Here is a 24,934-nt window from a genome sequence, read left to right as displayed (position 1 = left end):
AAAAGGATATGTTTTTGTTTTTTTTTTCTTTTTTTACAGAGAAAGGAGAAAAAGATACAGTAGCAAACAGTAAATGCTATAAAACGGCTAGCGCACTTGAGTGTGTTAGCCTAACAATTAAATTAAACAAAAATAACTTTTTAAAGTGCTAACAGTTTAAAATCAATACAAGTACAGTAAAAACAATATGCAGAGCTGTTTTTTAGGCGAAATGCAGTCGAGATGCAGTAATTAAACCAAAAGCCAGAAAAAAATACTTATAAATCCAGGAAAGTCACTCTTTCACTCTCTGCTGCTTGTAGAACTCTGCAGGACACCACAAGGAGCTGTGCTGAGTCTTTTATGAATTTGGAAAAGATAGGCAAGTAGTAATGCTTGGTGAAGGTGTGAACAGAACTCCAAGTAGCAGCTTCCAGAATGTCCCTGGTAGGGACTCCCCTGAGGAATGCTGTAGAGGTTGAAGATGCCCTAGTGGAATGCGTTCTGACCCCCAAAAGGGATGGTTTCCCATGGTGTTTGTAAACGAAATGGATACAGTGTGCTATCCATTTGGAGATGGTTTGTTTTGATATGGCCTTGCCCTCTGCCCCTGGTGCAAAGCTGACTAGTAGCTGGTCAGATTTCCTGAAGGGGTTAGTCCTATCAAGATAGAACCTGAGCTGCCTGTGCACATCTAAAGAGTGCAGGATCTTTTCCCCCTTATCTTGAGGATTAGGGAAAAAGGTGGGCAAATGGATAGATTGGTTGAGAGACACACTGGACACCACTTTAGGCATAAAAGTAGGGTTAGTCCTGAGGGAGACCCTGTCAGCATGAAAAATAATGAAGGGCTCCACAGCCATAAGTGCTTGTAGCTCAGACACTCTTCTAGCTGAAGTGATGGCCAGAAGCAAGGCTGTTTTCCAAGAGAGTAATTTTAACTCTGCTGACGCTGCAGGCTCAAAGGGTGTAGCGTGAGCTTTCCCAGCACAAAGTTATGGTCCCAAGCAGAGGTAGGGGCTCTTCTTGGTGGCCTTAAGTTGTTAGCCCCTCTCAGGAACTGCTTGATGAGAGGGTGAGAGAAGAGAAGTGGCTCAGTACTGCAATGAGCAGATATGGCAGAGGCATGGGTCTTAATGGAAGAGAAGGACAGGCCACTGTGGAATAGGTCTGCTAGGTAATCCAGGATGAGAGGTAAGGAGGGCTGTGCTGTATCCGCTGCTTTAGAGTGAATCCAGGAACAATACCTTTTCCACTTATCAGCATAGGATTTCCTTGTACTGGGTCTTCTGGCTTCACGAATGACATCCAGCACTTGCTTTCTTAAGCTGGCCACTGGAGGACAATTCAAGGAATAAGCCAGGCAGCAAGGTTCAGGGTTTGCAGTTGCGGATGCAAGATCTGTCCCTCCTGCTGAGTGAGGAGGGTTGGGATCTGGGGTAGGTGCCATGGCGGCACTGGTGACAGACTACAAAGTAGTGGGTACCAGTGTTGGCATGGCCAGTCTGGGATAATCAGGATTGCCCTTGGTCCTTCTTGTCTTATCTTTCACCCAGGGGCCTTAATTTGGAAGTGAATTTAGTGTATTAAGTGTAAAGTTATGGTATCACATAATGTTGGCTTCACTGTTCTCTCTTTTTCATTGATTTTGCAAGGTTCTGTAATAAAATGCAGTTTTGATAGCTTGTTCAAGTAATAATTTAAATAATTTAAAATATTAAATAGTAAATCTTAGTATTTTTTAGGTTAAAATTTTGAGATGATGTTAACTGAAATCAATTGTAATTATTTGAACGTAATTAAATGAAATGAACAAATGGTTTAGGGTTTTTTGAAATGTATTTAAGATGGACGTTTTTTGGATTAGTTGTCCGTTGAAGGCAAACAGCCGAGGTACCAGATCTATGTATTAAAGGATGTTATTCAGCTTTTCTCTGTGCCGGTGTTGTTTTTTTCTAAAATGTTTCTAGTATTTTGTGTTTCTATCATGCTGTGAGGAACTCTGGTGCAGAATTTGCTGAGCTGGTGATTGTAGGGGGAGGCAAACAGTCCACCATCGGGTACCCCATTTCTGGGTTAGAAGGCTGAAGGTGTTGAGGTCTAATTGCCTCTAGTGTGGGTCTAGGAGATTTCTGCTTAAGTTGTCTGCCAGAGAGTTTTGTTTGCCTGGCAGGAATTGAGCTTGAAGGTGAATATGCATAGCCAAGGCCATGTTCCACAGGGTCATGGCTAGCCTGCAGAGTGGGTAAGAGTGGGTTCCCCCCTGCATGTTGATGAACCAAATCACTGTGGTGTCAGTTTTTATTAGAAAGGGCCCTGGTGAGAGTAGGGATCTGAAAGCTGTCAGAGCATGCTGAACAGCTAACATCTCTTTTTGGTTGATGTGCAGATGAAATTGTTTTTGGGCTCCAGTGGTCCTGAATGCACCTGCCGTCCAGATGCGCCCCCAAGGCATAGTCTGATGAGTCTACGGTTAGGTTCTGGGTGGTGTGAGGTTGTGTAAATGGAAGTCCCTTGTTGTGGTTGCATGCTGCTACCCACCAAAGAAACTATGTCCTGAGACAAGGTATGATAGTTTCCAGGTCCTGTGAATGTTGGAACCAAAGACTTTTTAAGTACGACTGAAGTTTCCGCATATGCAGTGTGGCATATGGAATTAGTAGAATGCAGGAGGCCATGAACCCTAGACCCTGCAGGATTTTCGTTGTGGATAGTTGGGTTCTGGTGGCCATTTGAATGAAGTAGCCTGTCAGATAGGCTTGTTTTTCTGGAGTAAGGAATGCCATCTGGGATGCTGTGTCCAAGCTTGCTCCCAGGAATACAATTTTTTGACTGAGGACTAGTTTTGATTTCTTTTCATTGATAGCGTACCCCAGGGAGGTTAGAAGGTCCTTTACAAATGTCAGGTGCTGCAACAGCTTTTCCTGACTGTCTGCCTGAATTAGGCAATCGTCCGTAAGGGTATATTTGAATCTTTCTCTGTCTGCAAAAGGCAATGGCTGGAGCCAGGCATTTTGTGAAGACTTTAGGAGCAGTGGATAAGCCAAAGGGAAGTGCAGAGAACTGATAATTCATAGATCCTGCCGTGAAACGTAGATATTTCCTGCAAGAGTCCCTGATAGGGATGTGCAGATAGGCTTCCTTTAGGTCTAGGGTGGCTAACCAGGCATCTTTGGTCAGCATAGGGAGAAGCTGCTGCAGGGTGAGGATTTTGAATTTTGGTACCACCAAGAAGGTGTTTAGAATGGACAGAGCTAAGATTGGGCACCAGGTGTCCTCTTTTCTGGGTACCAGGAAAAGTCTGGAATAAAAACCTTGGCCTATCTGTTCTGCAGGAACAGGCTGAATTGCCCTTGCTTTTGTGCTTCTGCCCACTGGTTTGGAGGAAGGTCTGGGAACTGTTTTGGGGTTGGCAGCATATGGAAATAAAATTTGTAACCCTGGGATACTATGCTGAGGACCCATCGGTCATTGGTGATGGAGGTCCAGTTTTTTTGCATGGTGGGCAAGTTTTCCTCCTAGGGGCACGAGCAATTGGGCAGAGGTGAGGAGTGGAATTGAGAAGTCATTGTGAATTCTTTCCATAAGGGGGTGGCTTAGCACTCCCTGTTTTAGAAGTGGAGGTACTCCATTGCTTAGATGTCTGCATACCCTGAGACTGTAATCTGGGGGGGGGGGTCTGTTTCCACTGGGTCTAGATTGAGATGGCCTTGAGGAGGCTGGAAAGGACCAATGTTTTGAGGGGCAATGCCTACTGAATCTTGGAGGCTGCACTTGCAAAAATTCTTTGACTGTCTGCAAAGACGTAGCCTTTTCTTCCATTTTTTTTTTAAAACCTCTGCTGCTTTGGTGCCAAACAGATTGTCCTTGTTCAAAGGAGCGTCCAGTAATTTTGATTTGACATGGTCTGGCAAGGTCTGCTCCTTAAGCCAAGCATGCCTTCTAAGTACAGAACCTGTGACTGCTGCCTTGCAATATGCTTCTAGGGTGTCAAACCCACATTGCAGGGTATGCTTGCTGACTTAGCTTGCAGAATGCATAAGTTCCTGTAATTCTTTATTTCCTGCACAGTCAGGACAGGTAGATAATTTTTGCTTAATAATTCCATAGTATGTTGCTGGCATTTCAGCATGTGGAACTAGCAATTCAGTGCTCTAATGGTGAGAGTTGCAGAGGTGTATACTTTTTTACCCCATCTGTCTAAAGCTCGGGAATCCCTGTCCGAAGGGGTGGGATTCCTAGCTGTAGTTGCTTTTATTCCTTTAGGCCCTTGAGAAATGACCTCTGGGTCAGCAGTAGGATTTTTGAAATTAAATTTGTGAGAGTCAGGGACTCTATAGTACCTGTCTAGTTTCCTTGGAGCAGAGGGTAAAGTATCAGGAGCTAGACTGGATTCCATAAAGACATCATCTACAGCATCCAGAACAGGAGGGATAGCTAAGGGTGTGTGCTTTGGTAAATCTAAAAATTTCCTGAGTCTCTTTTTGAACTGAGGATAATCCTGGCATTCCCAGTGGAAATACTCTCTCAAAGTATGCAGGGTTTCACCAAAAGAAAAATCCTCTGGAGGGGAAGCAGAAGGAATGGATTCCTCTGCATCTGAATCCTCATAGGTAGATAAAGGGATGTCTTCATATTCAGAAACCTCAGAGTCGTCGGACTCTTGGTCATTTAATAAAGCTGCTGGGGACAGGTCTCCTTTTCTCTTAGAGAGGAAGGCTAGCTTCCCCTAATCAGCATAATCAGGCCTTCTGCCATTTTAAGCATTTGAGATTGTGGCAAGGAAGCAGGTGCTTGAGTTTGGGTCGTCAGTTTTTTAGGTGTAGCTCGAACTCATGGCCTTAGAAACTCAGTAGTTTTAGAAAGAACTGAAGATGCAAAATAAGTTGTCGGTTTGTGTCGAATATCAGTAATGCGAAGAACTTCCTCGGGAGCCAGTGCCTGCACAGGGGCTCTGGACCCATCCAAGGTAGAGACATCCACAGGTTCCGTAGTCAAAGAAGAGTCTCGCGGCATACCGGACTCCGAATGGGTCTCGGTAGTGGTCTGAAAATCCATCGAAGTTGGCATCAGGGGCTGCAAAATTGCCTCACCGAGTATCAGTGAACTGGTGACTAGCTTAACGGAAGCGCCTTCGGCAGTTTTGGACCTGTGCGGTCTGTCTCTGTCTTTATCGTTACATTTTTTCGGAAGATCGGTAGATGGATGGCTTACCGAAGCCATTTTAGAATACGGAGATCGAGAACGAAAGTATTTAGCTACAATAAGGGCCAGACGATGAATAGTTCTGGCATTGAACAAAACACAAAACTGACAGATAGGTATGTCGTGGTCTGAGCCTAAACAGGTGACACAGTGAGAATGGAAATCTCGGTGTGGTATTTGCTTTCCATAGGCGAGACAATTTTGTTAACTTTTTCTGATATTGGTTAGAGCAAGAAAAAAGGATCCCTAACAGGGTACTTAGCTTTAGAAGACTTCAGGATGATTAAATTCGGAAATGAAAATTCAGGTAGCGGCTGACCGGCACTCGTGTGAACTGCTTCTGCTTCAGGCTCCTCAGCAAGACAGACTGAAGTAATGGCATTGGATGCCTGTTTTTATACTCCTGACAACCTGACGTTAGCCCTAAAGTGACAGCAACCAATGCAGAAATACTAAGTCTCTGGTATTCGGGCCAACTGAGGGCTACCTGGTGGTAGATAACCCAAGTGTGATGACTGCAACAGTGAAACACGAAGAACATCTACATGAAATAACTACCAAAGCTTTATTGTTTTTAGTTAACTGCATTATCTTGATGCAAAATCCTACTAGCTCTCTAGGTCCCCTGTTGCCTTATCTTTCAAAATATGCCACCGTGTCCAGGCTGAAGGTCAACCTATTTAATACTAACATGTTCAAGGTTAGCAGGTCTGCAGTAGAAGTAAAGAGTAATAACTTACATACACAAATAGCATGGAGTTCAAAACCTCCCATATAGCTAGTGTTACCAGTTCAGACAGCAAATGCACTGAACTTCTCTTGATAAGGGCGATTTTATTGAGATCATTCAAATTCTCATAATTTTTTTAGGGCATGAATTAAAAATATAGCAACATGTGGATAATAAAAATATATTCAGTAGAATAGCTTCTGTTATGGAACTGATACTTTGGTTTAGCAGACAATCCTGTGGCACTAATTAAAAGGTTCTTTCTCGAGCAATGACAACATGCACAACTGTACCTCTTACAACAAAGTTTAAGTCTTTGTTTTACAAAGTCACATAAATCAACCAAAGTCTCTCTTGCCAGGTCTCACACAAGAGAGTTGTAACAGATGAAAAACAAAGAGAAATTAACACCAAGTCTCTCTTTGCCAGGTCTTCTACTGATGACTTACAGTCATTTCCTTTACAAAGTGCCTTTTCAGTAGTATAAGACAATTGCTGTTTGCTAGTGCCATGTTATACAAACAATCTGGCAGTTTCTGGCATATGCTGGCACAGAGGGTTAAGGCTGTGAGCTGTAGTTCCTGTGTGAACCTGAACAAGTCACTTAATCAGACATTGCTCCCAGGTCACCCCTGAAAAGGGACTTTGTGTCTAGTGGCCCTACCCAGTTAACAAATAGGTGTTACAAACATCTCCATGTTTATTTCAGGTTTTTGACACACAAATAAAAGTCATTCATAAAAGGCATACAAAGTAAAAGTCTCTCTAGTACTACCCAAATGTCTCTGGCCTACCACTCCATTACAACAACAAATGATTCTGCCCTCATTACCAGGAATTCCACTGGATGCACAACAGCCCCAGGTTGAGGTACTCCATTGCAGATCCAAGTGCCCCAGCCACAGTAGACCTTACTTCACATAAAATCTTTCTAGACTCTTGAACACTGACTTCTGCCATTCTGACAAACTGCTAGCCCTATAAAGGGGCATTTCCATTGATTCCTAATTACCTGGAATTTCAGGTAATTCCATTGGTGGTGCTGTGGTTTGCATTGTCACCTCACAGCAAGAGGTTCTCCAGTTCAATTCTCAGTTGAGGTGCCATCTGTGCAGACTCTGCATGAGCCTTCCTGCATTCATGTGGGCTTCCTCTGGGTGCTCTGGTTTCCTCCCACATTACAAAGACATGCATCTGCAGCATTAATCTCTGGGCCTCCGCTGATAACTGTCTCATTGCAAGTCGGACTTTCCTAGTAAACAAATGTTAAATAAATAAATAAAAATAAAAGGACCATTCCTCAACACCAGATTTGTGTCTTTCACAGCAATTTATGTTCTCCACTTAAGATTCTCACATAGCCTAGTGCTTCAACCCTTTCACAATCCTGCCTTTGCCTGTCAGTACCATCAGCTCCCCATTATTTCTGTCTTTGTCCAGCTTTTTTTGTGCCAAGAAGTTCAGAGCTATGGATATAACAGTCACGCTTCTTCAAAGACATTTTGGTACACTTCAAGAAAGAACAACACTGAATATCCACTTTTTAATCTGACAGTCAGTGGTTTGAACCTGGATATTGCTTTTATGTGAAAAATAACACTTATGGATCACGTCTAAAGAAACGAAACAAAAATTTTCTTTTCACGCAAAAGTGTTTCCATGCATCTTTATACATGTGAGCACTTTTCTGAGTAAAAAGAAAAGTTTGTTTTGTGGCCTTTAGAAACTCACAGAGTTTTAAAGATATCTCCCAAATGTAGATGTCTGAGAGTTCCAGCTCTAATTATGCTGGATTAGAGGAGATAAGTAATTGTGCATTAGTTATATAATTATCAAACTGTTAAATTAATTTAACTTAATTAATTTTAATTTATGGATTTATTAATGGTAAATCAGAATATGTATACGTATCAATGTTTTTAAAACTGAAGTGTTAACCTAGAAGACAAACTCACATACCTCTCAACCTCACATCACAAAAAATCTGGACAAAGCCAGAAAAAATAGGGGGGGGGCAAAGGCCCAAAAATAGGGACAGATTTTAAATATTGCTCCTATAAACTTAGAAAGTCAGTGGAATGACAGATTTGGCATAATTATATATTTTCTGAAGGACATGAAGTCTGAAATTCAATCTGTCATTATTTAGTATTACGTAGCGACGTCAATCCTCAATGATCTGCCAGAAAAAACACAAATTGTATGAGGAACAGATTAAAAATAAGAGACACAAATCTGGACATTGTGAGAAAATATGGACAGTTGAGGGGTATGCAAAGTCATCCTTCACTATTTATTGGACAGAAAGATCACAAGTTATAATTCCAGTACTTCAAGTATCTAGAGAAAGTGGACATTTAAAAGCAATGTATTGAATGTATCCTTAGGTAAATATCACATGCTGCTTAAATACAAAATAGTGAGTTTATACAAGATGAATATTATTAATTTATCTTCAGCTGGCATAGAGTGCCTAGAATAGATCTGTTAAATGTAAAGCGTTGTACTTAATGCCAACTTCTAAAAATAATTATGACACTAACAAAGGAGTACATTAACCACTTTTAACTTCAGATAATATAGAGCAACTATACCATATGTAAAATGTTAGCTCCAGATTAACACAGAAATGCCACAGAGATGGGGAAGTCTAGCTCCAATGGCAGTTTTACAGGCTGGAAATATCCCACCAGCGCAAGACTGCCAGATTAAAAGAATGGCTTATAACTGATGCTGTGAAGCCTTTCCTCTTGTCCCTAATGCTTTCTCCACCATAGAGGAGATATTACTGCATAACTGTCATAAAAGTCACAAATTTTCAAACATACAGTTTACAAATGGCATTCACATTCTTTGCATTCATTCGTTTATTCTGTTTATTCTAAAATTATCCACTTAATATGCTTCTAGGTTGTACAGTAGCCAAAGTGAGTCCTGGTACTCAATGGGAACAAGTCAGAGAAATTAATCCTTGACTTGGTACCAGACCCTTAAAGGATACATGCACTCACACCCCCCACACACACAAACACGGATACAGGAGAACATAGGAAAACCCATGTATACACACAGTATGGATGCATAGACTCTGTACTACAGCCTTGAAGTAAACCAAAAAGCCAAGTGATTAATGTTTGTTTGTTTGTCTTTGGGCTTTTCCCGGTTAGGGGTCGCCACAGCGGAACTCTGGTCCGTTAATGATTGGCAGTAGATTTTCACAAACGCCAAGGTGCCAGCTCGACGGCCAACCTTCAATGAAGGCAAGCCCATTTACGCATGTCTTTCGAACGCCCAACAAACCACGGGGAGGGCATGCAGACTCCACACAGAAGGCACTCCCCGCACTCCAGCCGAGAATCGAACGGGAGAACCTCTTGCTGTGAGGCCGCTGCACCACTGCAGATTAAGTAGCCAAGTGATCTAACTTTCGTGTTTGAACTCAGCTGAAATTTTAAACTTGTCTGACATGAATTTTCCCAATATAATTGTGCATTAAAGCAGCAAGAAGATTTATATTTTTAAATACCATAATTAATATGTTGATTTTTTTCTTTGATTCTAGTAATTTAGACTGACATTAGCCAATGTCGGTCTAAATTACTAGAATCAGAGAAAAATCAACACATTATGGTATTTAAAAATAGGAAGGGCTGGCACAGGTTTACTAGCTATGCCCCCTTCTGCACTATTTATCAGCTACTTTAAGGCCCTTAACAAAGGGTGTCCAACCTCACTGTGTAATGTTACTATTAATCCAAATGGTAGTCTGACCAAGTGTATGGCTATTTAGGAATGGACTGTACAATGTCATCAAATAGATATGCAAGTACTCTATGAGCTTAAAAATCTCTAAACAGACCAGCCAAAAGTGAAAGGTTTAAATATATTTAATAATAAATAATGAAAGAACAAAACAATACTCAGTAAGTAATCAGTTACATCAGAGTTCAAAATCACAGGATATATTTAAAACATTTCAGGACAGTCTCAAATAAATAAAGAAAACATCTAAGCTATACTTTACTATACTCCTATCTGAATCTAAAAGAGTTACTATGCCCTCAAAACTTACTTACAGCAAGGCAAGTGCAGAAATGGTGATAAGTGGATGTTCTTGTCAGGCCAAAAACAAAATACACAGTCTCTCTCTCTCTGTCAGAGAGTTCTTAAATTAATATCAAATATTACTGCTGGGTTAGCTTGGATGACATCACTTTTTGTCACCTGACTTTAGTTCCCAAGATAAGCCCCCTTTGTCAGAAACTAACAAATTTTAGCATCTCTTTGTGAAAATACATATCTCTCTGATGTTTGCTGATCCTGGAAGTCATAAAATAATAAAACATGTGTATATATCAAACTTAGTAATTACTTCTCTTTCAAGACAATACAAAAAACTTCTAAAGCTAGACATTGTGTCTGCTACGGCACTGAAACTGATAGATAACATTTTGTTTATGGCCCAGCAATTCTAAAAACAATTTAATTTCAACTATTTTCTCAGAATTTTTTCAAGTTAACTGCCTGTGTTCCAGCTTCCATTAAACATACACAGATAAACAGTCACAACAATGCAGGTACATTAATGCTCTATTCCAATAGGGCATGCTGTGATTATATTTTAGCTCAGTACTTTACAAACACTTCTGTATAAATCATATCAACATTCACAGAGACATAGAATTATTTACAAAATTCACGATAGCTGGGCTGGCAGTGTGACATTTCTTTCCCCCGAAAACTTAAGCTAGTTTTTCAAGTGACCATTGAGAAACTCTGCTTGAGAGGGTTGACTATCTGGGAATACGTCACCTCATTCCCTTTCTTGAGAGCCCATCTGTGTTGGTATTGCTAACCCCACTGTGGTGCTGCACCGTCATATCATATGCCTGTAACCCTAGGCTCCACCTTAGTAACTTGGCATTTTGCTGGCTGGCTCGATGTAGCCACATTAAGGGATTGTGGTCTCTAACTACAGTGAATTTCCTTCCATACAGATAAGACGGAAGTTTCTGCAGTGCCCACATTATGGCTAGACATTCCTTTTCTACAGCTGCATAACATTCCTCCCAGGGTTGGAGCCTGTGACTGACATATACCAGTGGGTACTCTTCTCCCTCTGAGGAGACCTGGCTGAGTACAGCCACCACCCCATGGTTTGAAGCATCCACCTGCACAACAACCTGGACTGGCTAACACAGGGGATCCTCTCAAAGTTCCTTTAAGTTTCTGGAATACCTGCTCCCATGCTGGTGTCCACACTACCTTATCTGGCCTGTTTTTCCTTGTCATGTCTGTGAGGGGAGCAGCAATGGTACTATAATTGGGGAGAATCTTTCTGTAGTACCCTGCTGTCCCTAAGAATGCCCTCATCTGTTTTTTGGTAACAGGGGCAGGCCATGCGTAAATGGCTTCCACTTTGGCAGGTTCTGGTCTGATCTTACCACTCTCCACTCTATGCCCCAGGTAGGAGACCTCTGCCATACCCACTTGATATTTGCTGGGCCTAATGGTCAACCCTGCCCTCTGCTGTCTACCCAGCACCTCCCTGACATGCTGAAGGTGCTCTTGCCAGGAATGTCTGTTGATGGCAATATCATCCAGGTAAGCAAAGACAAAAACTCCTGCTCCTGCTATGATATGATCTACCAGCCTCTGGAAAGTCACTGGGGCATTTTTCATCCCAAAGTGCATATTTGTGAACTCATACAAGCCAAAAGAAGTCACAAAAGATGACCTTTCTCTAGCACTGGAAGTCAAGGGTACCTGCCAGTAACTCTTAATAAGATACTTAGCCTCACCCAGCTGCCCTAGGGCTTCATCTGTCCTAGGCATGGGATAAGCATCTGGCTCTGTGTGACTATTTAATTTCCTGTAGTCTACACAGAACCTGGTGCTGCCATCCATCTTTGGTAGCAGCACCACTTGGGAGGCCCAGGGACTGCTGGACTCCTGGATTACCCCTAGTTCCAACATTTACTGTATCACCTCCCTCTCTCTCAGGCACCCTATAAGGGGCCTGCTTAATAGGCCTTTGGGATTCTGCATCCATATGGTGCTTGCACCAGGTGGGTGCACCCTGGTTTCCCAGTGAACATGTCCCCAAACTGCTCGGGTTTCTCGAACATGGGTAGTGGACAGCTGCTAGAACATTGCTACCACTTCCACTGAGGTGTCAGTCCGAGTCTCAGGGAGGAGATCAGTCACCAGATCCTCCTCAGACTCCTCTTGCCATCTACTGCATATACTTAGCACAAGGGCCTCCCTAACATGCTAAAGTTTCATTATGTTAACATGGTAAAGTTTATGCCCCTGCCAAGCCAGTTTTACCATATAGTTAACATCACTGATCTTCCTTACCAACCTGAAGGGTCCCTCCCAGGCTGCCTGCAGCATGTTGTGTCTGACAGAAATGAGAACCATTACCTGCTGCCCTACAGCATACTCCCTAGCTTGACCATTCCTGTCATACAAGACCTTTTTCTGCTGTTAAGCCTCTACCAGGTTCTCCTGGACCAAGCCCATGAGTTCCCTAAGCCATGTCCTGAGGTTTAGGACATATCCCACAACAGGACTCCTTGTAGAATTCATACTCATCCTCCCACTCATCTCTAATCAAATCTAGAGGTACCTTCTCCCTATGTCCATACAGCAACTCAAAGGGTGAAAAACCTGTGAATTCCTAAGGCACATCTCTGGGGAAAATATATGTCCCACTCCCTCTTAAACTGGTCTGCAAATGGCCATAGCATCATCTTGAGTGTAGAGTTTAATCTCTCTATAAGACCATTAGTCTGGGGGTGGTAGGGGTGGTCTTTAAGTGCTTTATCTCACAGTGCTTCCACAGACAAGCCAGCAGGTCTGATGTAAAATTGGCACCCCTGTCAGTCAGTACTTCTTTTGGGAAACCTACCCTGCTGAAAATCTTTAACAAAGCATTTGCCACCTTTTCAGCCTCAATGGAGGAAAGAGCCACCACCTCAGGTTATCTGGTAGCATAATCTATTACCACTAGGATATACTTTTTCCCTGTGGAACCTGGGGTACTCAGAAGCCCCACAATATCCATAGCTATCCTCTGAAATGCCTTCTCAATCACAGGCAAAGGCATCAAAGGAGCTTTCACTTTGTCTCCTGCCTTGCCTACATTTTGGCACTGCTCACAGGTCCTGCAGTACCCTGTTACATTTGTAGAAATCCCAGGTCAATAGAAGTTCTGCATAAGTCTCTTTGTATGTTTTCTGCCCATATGAACTGCAAAGGAAATACCATGGGCTATGGCTAGAAGTGCCAGATGGTAGGTTCTGGGCACTACCAACTTCTGTATTCTCTCACCCTCTAGCTCTCCCTCAGGGGTCCACTCTATGTACAGTAACCCTTTGTCCCAGTATACAGCTTCCTCTTTCCCTTAAAAATCAGGTGCCTCATGAACAACCTCTCTCAAGCCTTGTAATGTAGGGTCTGAGAGCTGAGCCTGTCTCAACACTCTCTTGGTAGCCCTTCCCAGCTATCCCATTCCACAGGAAGTCTGGCATCCTCTGACAGCGGTGCCTCACTGTCAGCCTGGGTACTACTCACCTCTGGCCTTGCAGTCACTCTGTCCAAGGGAACATCAGTACCCACAAGCAGCTGTGGCTCACCTTCAGTCTCACTGCTACAGGGTAGCTCCCTCTCTAAAGTAACCACCTGACCAGTCCTGGCTGCAAGTGTGCAGTCTGTCTGGGTCTTCCCCAGGCTACCAGACCCACATGCTTGTCTCCAAGCTGGACTGTATGTAACTGCATACACACAAGGTACTGCATTATCAGCATCATTCCCTATCAGGACATCTGTAGGGCTATCCTCAAACACACCTACTTGCTGGCTTCCTTTTCCACCCTCCCAGTCAAGGTGAACCCTAGCCAAAGGTATTTGTTATGGGGTCCTTGTTAAAGCTCTGACTGTAGTAGACTACCCAAGCAAGTAATGCTCCTCTAAACATTCTAGGCTTCACAGTGGTTAGGTCAAAGGCTGTGTCTCCCTTAGCAATCGCCTCTTTCCCATTTACTAAGACAGGATATAACCTCCTGTGGTAGTTTGGTACCCTTGTTGTCTCGAGACAACTTATTGCTGGCATTTTGTCATTTCCACTTACTGGCTATCCTACATTTTGTTCCACACATTGCCTCCATGGACATCTATATGGTACATGGCCCAACTGGTTGCATTTAAAACATTTAACCCTTGGTCCTGGACGTGTACCTGGACTAGTGGCTTTCCCTAATACTGGCAGACTCTGTTGGGGTGGTCTGGGCTGACGGACTCTGTTGGGGTGGTCTGGGCTGCCCACCATTGGTTCCCTTAGATGGATGAGAAACACTGGGTATCCCTTTCCTGTGCACTGATGCCCTGCTTACTAGGTATAGGTCTCCCTTCTTCCGCAACTCATCTGCAGTATTGCACTGCCTATCAGTTAACCAGATTCTCATGTCCTCAGGCAAAGTGCTAAGAGCTTGCTCCCTCACCAAGAGGTCTGCCAACCCTTCAAATGTGGTGATCTGACATCCACTCACCCACCTATGAAAATGAGTGCTTAGTTCAGCAATATATTCACACACACTTTCATCTGCCTTGTGTCTATGCTCATGAAACTTTTTTTCTATCAACTTCATTTGTTAATTTAAAACATTCTAAAAGACAATTTGTCACAATATTATAATTTAAGCAATCAGTATCAGACAATTTAGAAATAGCAGTTACAGTTTTACCATAGAGTAAGGGGTCAGGAAAAATACCCAGAGTCATTGGTCAACATTATACTGTTTACATACCTTTCAAACATATGAATGAAATTATTAAAATTACCCCCCGCTGTAAATTGTGGAAGACATTTACTGACCTTTGTTGGTTCTGGGGTTCAGTTACTCCCTTCCCCATTACCTCCATGACCCTGGTGAACAGTCAGCATCTCCTTTTCATGTTGCCTCTGCCTCTCATTCTCTTCAGCTTCCAGATGTCTCAGTCCTTCTGCTGCTTCTACCATTTCTTTCTCCTGCTGCAGTCTCTCTGCTGATTCCATTTCCAATCGCTTGGCCTCCAGTTCAAATCTCTTTCAACTCCAGACAGATTTTTAAGTCCTCTATGAAAAGGTTGAACTATCCATTTTCTGAAAGTTGTACATCTCCAAGGCCAGCTTGGTTGTCCTCCTGATTGCTGGTCTGTGATGCAACTGTGCCTAAGGCTACAATCATTTCTGCTTTAGTCAGGTTAGCATGCACCAGTCCTTTAGCCTGGCACATCTCAGCCAATTGGCTCCTTGTCACCTTGCCATACTCCTCTGCTGACATGCCTGCCTCCTCTCCCTGACTAGCTCAGCTAACAAAAAAAGTCAAACAATCGTGTTATGTAACTCTGAATGTTCATTGTGTGGCTGATTAAGAGTACAAATACCTTCCTTAGTGACCACTGTTTATAGGCTACAGGAATTCAATATCCACACCATTACAAGCCAATTAATAGATGATGTGGAGATTCCACCACTGCCAACCAATTAATATGTGATGCCCAAGCACTGGCCCAGCAGTCAATGAGCCTCAATCCTCACCAATGGCACCAGTGGGGAATGTACACATTGGGAGGATGACAAGTACACACACAGTAAAGTGCAATTTCCCTTAAGAACACACAGAGATCATAGTAAATTTGGGGCTGGTTTCTCCCTCTTTCTCCAGATCCCGAATAAGACTCCCCACTGGCACAGCTATAGAGTTGAGATCTCAGCTGACGGGCCAAGCTAAGACCTCCAGCACTCTCTCTTTCCAACCAGTGCTTCGAGTCCCAGACCAAGTAGATGACACACACACACACACACACACACACACACACACACACACACACACACACTTTAAGATTTGATTTATACACAAACCCACACCTGGAAAAGGCTGGGACAGGTTTACTAGCTATGCCCCCTTCTGCCCAGTCTATAAGGTAGTTCCAAATGCCACCAGCCACTACTTATCAGCTACTTTAAGGCCCTTAACAAAGGGTGCCCAATCTTACTGTGTTGTTGTCGTCTTTTGGCTTTTCCCAGTTAGGGGTCGCCACACTGGAACTCCGGTCCACTAATGATTGGCAGTAGATTTTCACGAACACCGAGGTGCCAGCTCGACGTTCAACCTTCAACGAAGGCACGCCCATTTACACATGTCTTTCGAACACCCACCCAACCACAGGGAGGACATGCAGACTCCACACAGAAGGCACTCCCCACACTCCAGCCAAGAATCGAATGGGAGAACCTCTTGCTGTGAGGCAACAGTAATGTTACTATTAATCCAAATGGTAGTCTGACCAAGAGCAAGGTTATTTAGGAGTGGTCTGTACAGTGTCACCAAATAGATATGCAAGTACTCTATGAGCTTAAATATCTCTAAACAGAGAAGACACAATTGACAGGTTTAAATATATTTAATAATAAATAATGAAAGAACAAGGCAATACTCAGTAAGTAATCAGTTACACCAGAGTTCAAAATCACAGGAAATATTTAAAACATTGCAGGACAATCTCAAATAAATAAAGAAGACATCTAAGTTATACTTTACTGTATTCCTATCTTAATCTAAAAGAGCTACTATGCCCTAAAAACTTACTTACAGCAAGGCAAGTGCACATGTGGTGATGAGTGGATGTTCTTGTTAGGCCAGAGACAAAATACACAGTCTCTCTCTCGCAGAGAGTTCTTAAAATAACATCAGATATTCTGCTGGGTTAACTTGGATGACATTTTTGTCACATGACTTTAGTTCCCAAGGTAAACCCCCTTTCTCAGAAACTAATAGAATTTAGCATCTCTCTGTGAAAATACATATCTTTCAGATGTTTGCTGATCCTGGAAGTCATAAAACAATAAAAAAACTCCTATATCTCAAACTTAGTAATTACTTCTTTTTCAAGACAATACAAAAAAAATCTAGCTCTAGACATTGTGTCTGCTAATGCACTGAAACTAACAGATAATATCACCCAGCAATTCTAAAATAATTTAATTTCAACTATTTTCTCTGAATTTTTTTCAAGTTAACCTCCTGTGTTCCATCTTCCATTAAAGATATACATCTAAACAGTCACAATAGTGCAGATACATTCCTGTTCTATTCCAAAAGGATATGCTGTGGTTACATTTTAGCTCAGTACTTTACATATACATCATATCAATATTCACAATGACATAGAATTATTTACAAAATTCACGATAGCTGGGCTGGCAGTGCGATAGTGAGTCCTGGCATATTAAAAGGGAGATGCTTTTTTACTGATGTCAAAATTCAGTGTAGTTGTTTCATCTTTCTAGGTTATTTGAAGAATATGTTTAAAATTCTACGTGTCTGAAAATTACCTTGAAAACTTCCATGAAAAGTAGACATTTTATACTTCTTCGGAATGGGTCTCCTTTTATATCCAAACAGCCATTTGCCATACACAGTCTCAACACCTTGACTGACTACTGCAAATAGAATGATCCAAAGCCTTTTTGTAGAAGAGGGTCATGCCCTCTGCACTTCTAATGTAGGGCCTTTTTTCCAACAACTCCATTCTTCAAGTGCAATACATCTGGGGTTTCAGCAAATCACAAAAGTAAATAAGTGTTTTTCCATTTTCTTCAAGCTAGTGAGACCTCAGAGACAGTATATTTAAAGATTAAGGTGCAGTGAAACTCTCCTGCAAAAATACTTCTTGTATAACAGCAATTATTTGTGTTTATGGTAGTGCTGTACCAGTTGATGATATAGTGATCTGTTTTAAGCAGGGAAGAAAGTTGATGGCTGGAAAATGAAAGTAGACAAACTGGACCATATATTTTCTAGTCTTCCTAAAAGTTTGCCTTTTCTTATCAACTTCTTTTTAACACACAGAGCCAAAGAGCAAAATATTTTTCATCTGTTCCAACCAGGTGAACTCTTAGCTTGTCTGTGTCTGTAACCTAACACTTTCAAGAATATGTATTTGGTTTAGAACCAATTGACTTGTAATCTCCCTGCGCAACCAATGTTTACTCACAGAAAGGTTACACAGATTATGAGATTTTAAAATGGAGCATTTACATACCATAGCTTGTACTTTTTATGTTTATTACTTATAATACTGACAGCTTGCTTATTGTTTTAATTTTGCATATATATCAATATAATGAAAATTTATGATGAAACCACAGTAAAGACTAGAAGTCAGACTTAAAAATCATGAGAAAATATAGTTTTCCATTTACCTCATCCTGTGGCACCCCAGCTTAGATCCCACATCCATCACTGGGCCTACTAGCCATTGACAAAACTCCTAGACTTTCTTCGTATGAGCTGAGGCCAGCATAAATCCTAAGGGCATCATGCAGTGGTCTAGCGGTCTCACTATCTGCAGAGGGATTTTTGCTATTTTATGCCCTACCCCATCACCCTCCAATCCCACGTGGTCTCTTGGTTATGTCCGGATGGTGGGTGTGCAAGGGGATGTGCTGATGTATCACCCTACATCTGTAGTATCTCAGTCATGTCCCCAACCTAATCCCTCTTAGGACTGCTTCTTCACACATCCCAAGCCTCTATCGGGAAGGCAATGCTATTGAAATCACCCCCACCCCCCAGGATGGTAACACCCATCACACTCCAGCCATTCCATCAGTCACCCAAGTTGGTAATGAAACCTGGGTTGTCTGGGCTGTAGACAGGGCTTTATCCATGTTTGCCCCCAGAGTGGCATATAAATCACAGGTAATTACAGGTGGAATTCCTGAATTTCATCTCATGAAAATGGAATTTCCTTTAAAAAAAATATGTACATTTGTGTCCCTGAGGACAATGAGTACAGTTAACTGAAAATTGCTATAACTGATCATTTTATTGGGTGACTTCTGAATATGTGATTAAGGCTTTATTTTTTTTTTGGACTAAATTTTAATAATTTAATTATAAAAAGAAAAAAAATATTAGTTTTACATTTATTTGAAAGCTAGATGAAATATGCCAGTATGTTCAGTAGTATGGAAAAATCAGCTTCACAGGAAATACCACCAGTCATCAAGCCCTTCGGAAATGCTCAGAATTGCTTAAAGACAGTTAACATCCTGCAGATGTTATCACAAAACCATATTCTATCAAAATCTACATTAAGATGTAAAACACAGAGCAATACCAGAGTTTTAAATTTAGTAGCCAGTCATGTAGTGTAGGCTACCCATCTTAATGCAGCATAATGAAGCACCTAATCCTTTGTTCTTTATTTGTAATTTTTGCTATAGCTGCGACATCACTCATTCTACGAAATGCATTATAACACAGTGATCACACAACTGTTGCTATGTTTTAGAGGATAGGTGTGAATTTAATATCATCACAGAAAACAACACTTAATACTGAATTCCGTAACTGCACTGGTAGACTATCTGAAGACACAACTTCCATTCCCGCAGTACTCATTACAAGTAAAATAACAGACTGCAAGGGAAAGTAATAACATTAGAATTTTCCTTTCCATTTAAGCATGAAAGTGCATTAATAGCAGCATAACTTTAGTGTCACCACTCTGAGGCAAAGACACAAATATCTCCTCTAGAAAGAAAAAAATAAAAGCATTTTACTGTAATGTTTATTTCTGGTTTTACTGCTGACCTTTGCTTTTAGGCATAGTTTCCTGAGAAGATCTGATTAAGGACAGCTGTAATGTAAGTGCTGGCTAGGAACGAAATGCACTGTCTAGAGACTGAATCTCACTATCAAGCATGTTCATGAACATTTGCGGCACAGACTTTGAATAAATGATGGAATGACTATATATCCAGCTGGAACAGCATGCAATTCTAAGCTTAGTTTAAGTGCATAACATTTTCAGTTTAATATCTGTTTCATGCATATTAACCAGTCTGTGTCAAGTGTGTGTGTGTAGAGAAACCATCTACATTAGGTATTATGTAGTTTTTATTCTTGTTTATTTCCAAACATTCCATCATGTAAAGAGACAGAGGCCTTCTGTGTGCTACTATCCTGTGCACTAGTGCATTATATTTATTTTTTTCTTATTTAGTTTGCTTATGCTGTCTCTAAACAATAATTTGTTCTCTAGCTGAAGCATGCCTGCACTAACCTTTCAGTGCACACTGACATGAGGCAAATTTTCTTTTAATCTTTAGGCACATGCAAATGCCACAAATTCAGCGATGTGTCTGAGGCTAGAAGTAGTAAGGCAAAACATCAATTCCAATTGGCAGGCAGGAGTATATTATAAACCACATAAGAGGCTATATGTGCATTAATATGTCAATAGAATGTCATTTTCCTAAGAGTTTAGTACACAGACTTATTTTGTAAAGAATCTGGACTATTATACCACAATATAAAATCAAATTAACATTGATATGAAGAACATGCATAAGAAATTCTTGTTTGGTTATCTGTAAATATAGAAAAGAGGCAAGCTATCTTCCACATATCATTGCTAAGTTAATTTGCTACCACCTCAAGGAAAAATTAGATCTAGACCTGCAGTTCTTGGGGATAATTGCTTTTGCATGCTTGTGATGAAAAGTACGTGTTCACATGTTTTTTATGAATACATCATTGCAGTCTTGCTGTACTCCTAAATTTCCTCTGAGGGATGTCATAAGGGTCATGATAAATTCCATACCCTTCTCATTTGGGATGGAAGCAGATCAAAGCCACCTATTCCTTCCCTCAGACATGTGGGTACCTACGCACACCAAGGTTATTTCTGACGTAGGTAGGCTATACCACCCACAACCCATTAGGCTGACCATAAAATAAATTGCTGTGTTGTGAAATGCAGGAACTTGTACATGTCTGAAAGTACAGTCTCATTAAACAGCTTTATGTGATGCTACTAATAATAGACATAACATAGAACTTTACCTAAACAGACATAATATAGAGAATTATGATCAAGTCTCCAATCATTACTAGAGTATGTGTTCAAGACACAGACATCAAAAAATTCACCTTGACAGGCAAGCTTGATATCCATGTTGAGAAAACATAACAGACAGTATTGTGATCAAGAGACCAATCATAATTCTTTATAATGCATGGAGCTTTACTTCCTCCCTTGTATTGCAAAAGTCAGAGAGAGAGAAAAAAAAGTCAGAAAGAAGAGTTTAACAGCTTCCTTCCACTCTTCTGTGTTGGCCGCTGGCCACTTTTTATCATTTAGCGTGAGACCAGAGCTTAACATAGTAAGGGGACAAAAGCTTGTTAAGTGCCTTTCTGATGTCAGAAGGGTGCACTTCACAAAAGCTTAAATACCTTTATGATGACAGAAGGGTGCTTAACAAGCCTGTCTTTTCACTGATTTCAGAGTACAATCATGACACTACCAGCATTAAATTTTAGTTATACCCACATGCCTTTCTGTTGTCAGCTATTCTGCATCTTCCTATAATGACCCTTTTCCTTTCCTTTCGTTCATTAACCTTGAAATCTTTTTATGACCAAGTGCATTTTAAATTAAAATCAGGGCATAAAATAAGTTTATTTATTTATTTATCATAAGAAGTTACTAGATTATTGGCCCTGAGGCCCTTACAAGCCTTGCCAAGAATTTAGCCCATGTTCCAACAAATCAGCACCCTATGCCACTGTCCAGCATGAACACATGTGAAATCCCAGGGGAGTATTTTCTGTTCCCCATCCAGTTATCCAGGTTTCTCTTAAAAAGGGATGAGGTACTCTGCTTAATGCGAAGAGGGAGTCTATTCCATAAAAGGGGGTGTCTCTGGGACACAAATCTGTCACGCCAGCAAGTTCTATTGATGTCACAGCCCAGGTTGAGGACATGCATGTGGATTACACTAGTGGAGCTTGACTTGCGAATATGCAGCAGTCCCATCAAGGTGGGGTCTGAGATTGCTTTGTATGCCAGACAGAGGTCACCACTGAGGAGTCTGTAAGAGACTGATTAGAGGTACAGGGCCTTTAGCCTATCTGTGTAGGGTAGATGTTTAAGGCCCTGGATTCTCCTGGTGAGGAACCTCTGTGGTCTCTCCAGCTGCTGCATGTGTTTTGTGAGGTACATGCCAAAAGGGATATTGTACTCAATAATGGATGTAATAAGGGAAGAATACAAGGATGTTATGACTACCTTGTCCCTGAATGAGATACCCTTACTAATGAAGTGGGCCATGTAGAAAACTTTCTGTACAATGGAGCAATATGGTAGTCAAAACTCAGCTTGCTATCAACCTGGGTGGCTAAGTCCCTCATGACTGTTGCGTGTTTAGGACCTTATTATTAATGTGATAATTTGTGGGGGACATCACTCTCCCCAAAGGGGATGATGATGATGATGATGATGATGATGATGATGCATTTTTTGGTATTCAGTCTGAGGCCATGTTTCTGGCACCAGTCATTGTTTGGGTGAGACCTTCTTGGAGATTGTCCATATCACTAGGGAAATTAACAACAGCACCCAGCTTGCAGTCATCTGCAAACTTGGCCAGCCACAGCCCACTGGTTTTTGCCTGCACCTCAGAAAAGTATATCCCAAACAGCAGAGGCCCCAAGACCAATCCCTGGGATACACCTCTCATTACGGGTCTACTGCTTGAGGTGGCTTCCCCTATTTTGACTATGTGGGTTCTATCAGTGAGTCATTTTGCTACCCATCTGGTAAAATATGGATTGATGCCTAGTTGAGAGAGTTTATCTATTATACCTGAGTAGGGAATAGTATCAAAGGCTTTGGCCAGGTCAAGGTACGCAGTGTGCACTCTCTTCCCCACGTCCATGGCTTTGGTGACGGTCTCAAAAAAGTCAACCAGATTTAACAGGCATGACATCCCCTTGATGAACCCAAAATGTGTTGTGGGCTCGAGTGTTTGAAGTTGCCAGTGTCCCTGTTAATGAGGTCCATGATAATCCATTCCATGGCCTTGCAGATAAGGCTAGTTCGGCTGATGGGTCTATAATTTCCTGGATCGGTGGATGTTCCACTTTTGTGTAAAAGGATGACAGTGGCTGTTCTCCACTCAGCTGGGACAAAGCCAATACTCAGGTTTTGATTGAATAGGGTGCCTAATGGTGCTGCAAGTTCCTGCCTGAGTTCATGTAGGATGCAGCCTGGGATGCTATCGGGTTCCATGGAGGCTGTATTTTTTGCCTTTGAGAGGGCAGTGATGACTTGCTCCCTAGAAATAACCAGAGGGGGCAGGTAGTGGGGATGTTCTGATTTAGTAATGGGGGGACAGAGGGGTGAAGTTTTCACTGAACCTGTCTGTCAGCAGGTTAGCTATGTCTACAGTATTTGTGTATGTGGTGTTATTGACCACCTCTTCTGAGCAGATCTAGGTGCTTCCTTTGAGACTGCGGACATATGTGAAGAAGGCCTTATGGTTTTCTTTAGTAAATGTGGCCAGTTTGAACTCAAAGTTTACTTTGGAGGATTTCACTAGTGCTCTTATTTGCTTGTTCAGGCTAAGGAGAGATTGCTTCCAATTGAGCACCTCCTCCTTTCTTGGTCCTGGACAACAATTTTTACTTTTTATTACAGGTTTACTCTTTCTTAAGGAGGATGATTTTGTCCTGTCAGGTACTCTTAATTCCATGCAGCTATATAAATGCTCATGTAGTACTTTGTTGTAGGTTTGGACATATGTACTAGTTCCTATGGAGGGGGAGAGAGCTGTGAAGCTGTTTACATCTTCCCTCAGGAGGTTGTACTCAGCTTTGGAGATGTTTTTTTGTTTGACCCTAGCTAGGGTGGGTTTGGGTGAGATGGTGAATTCGAAAGTAACCACTTTGTGGTCGGATCTTACCAGGGATGATGGCACTGTAGGGATGTTGCAGTGGTTACTCATGTTGGTTAATACCAAGTCCAAGATAATTTCAACTCTTGTGGGGGTGTCAACCAACTGGTTCAAGGCATTTGCACTGAAAAAAATCAAGGAATCTCTGGGCATTTGTGTATTTCTTCAATCTATGGTTGGATAGTTAAAGTCACTCATGGTCAGGGTAAAGGGTTGAATCTTGATAGACTTGAAGTGGTGCAGATAGGTGGAGTGTGGATCTTGAGTCAAAGTTGGAGGCCTATAGCTGGCTATGATTTGAATAGGGGTCTTCTCAATTGTTAACTGCACCTTGAGTGCTTCCTGTACATCAGCCTGGAGGTGTGTATGTCCTTTATATACATTGCAACTCCACCACCTTTTGCTTTGCTGCCCATGGTTTGGAGTCTAGATCTATGATAGGATGAATAACCTGATATGGCTGGGCTGCTCTCCGCAGCTTTGAACCAAGTTTCTGTGATTGCACAAATGTCAGCATCTTCCAGAGTTAAGAGTACTTGCAGTGAGTGCATTTTCATGTTTAGACTCCTAGCATTTAGCAGCATGACCTTTAATTTACGTTTTGATGAAACTTTCATGTTGGTAATTTTGACCTCATGGCATTGCCTAAAAAAGGCACTATGGGGGAGGCAAGAGCCTTTACCAGGAGCCTAAAGCTCAGAGGAGACAGATGCAGGCCATCTCTGGCAAAGCATCATGGTTTGTCAAGCATGTCATCCCAGGCTGTCAGGTACTGGATCCCCTTGGAATGATGCCAGAAACTAAGCCAATTGTTACAGTCAATCATTTTCTATTTGTAATTTGGCATCATTCTAGGTGACAAGTAGAATGTTGCTTAAGGCTAGGAACATACCTGCCTGGGACACATATTCAGCGAGCTCAATGTCTCAATCTTCATATAGTCCAGGGAGGTACGTGTCAAGTCATGTATGCCAACATGGACTATGACAGGGTCATAACAGTACCTGCTGAGAGACTTCAGTGCATGGGTGATACGACAGATTTTGGCACCAACAAACAACTAACTGTGACTTTCTCCTTATCCAGCCTGGTGAGGGGCACATCTGTGTGTCTATTTATTGCATTTGTTTACTGACATAGTCTGACGGGGCAGAAAGCAACCCTTTTCAGCAGGGGCCTGGGAGAAATTCTCTGGAAACATTACATTACATAAAGAACATAATAAACAG

General features: G+C 41.8%; 1 protein-coding gene across 3 annotated transcripts in view; it reads right to left on the bottom strand.

Annotated features, from left to right (window-relative positions):
* LOC122791745 (galactoside alpha-(1,2)-fucosyltransferase 2-like) overlaps positions 1 to 24,934 on the bottom strand; it is a 217,219-nt gene that overhangs the window by 135,320 nt on the left and 56,965 nt on the right. The window lies entirely within an intron of this gene.

The sequence above is a fragment of the Protopterus annectens genome, chromosome 17.part0, assembly GCF_019279795.1.
Source record: "Protopterus annectens isolate FY-2018-M chromosome 17.part0, PAN1.0, whole genome shotgun sequence".
Taxonomy (NCBI): Eukaryota; Metazoa; Chordata; order Ceratodontiformes; family Protopteridae; genus Protopterus; species Protopterus annectens.
The sequence above is the reverse complement of the archived record's forward strand: the minus strand, read 5'-3'. Positions and strand labels throughout refer to the sequence as shown.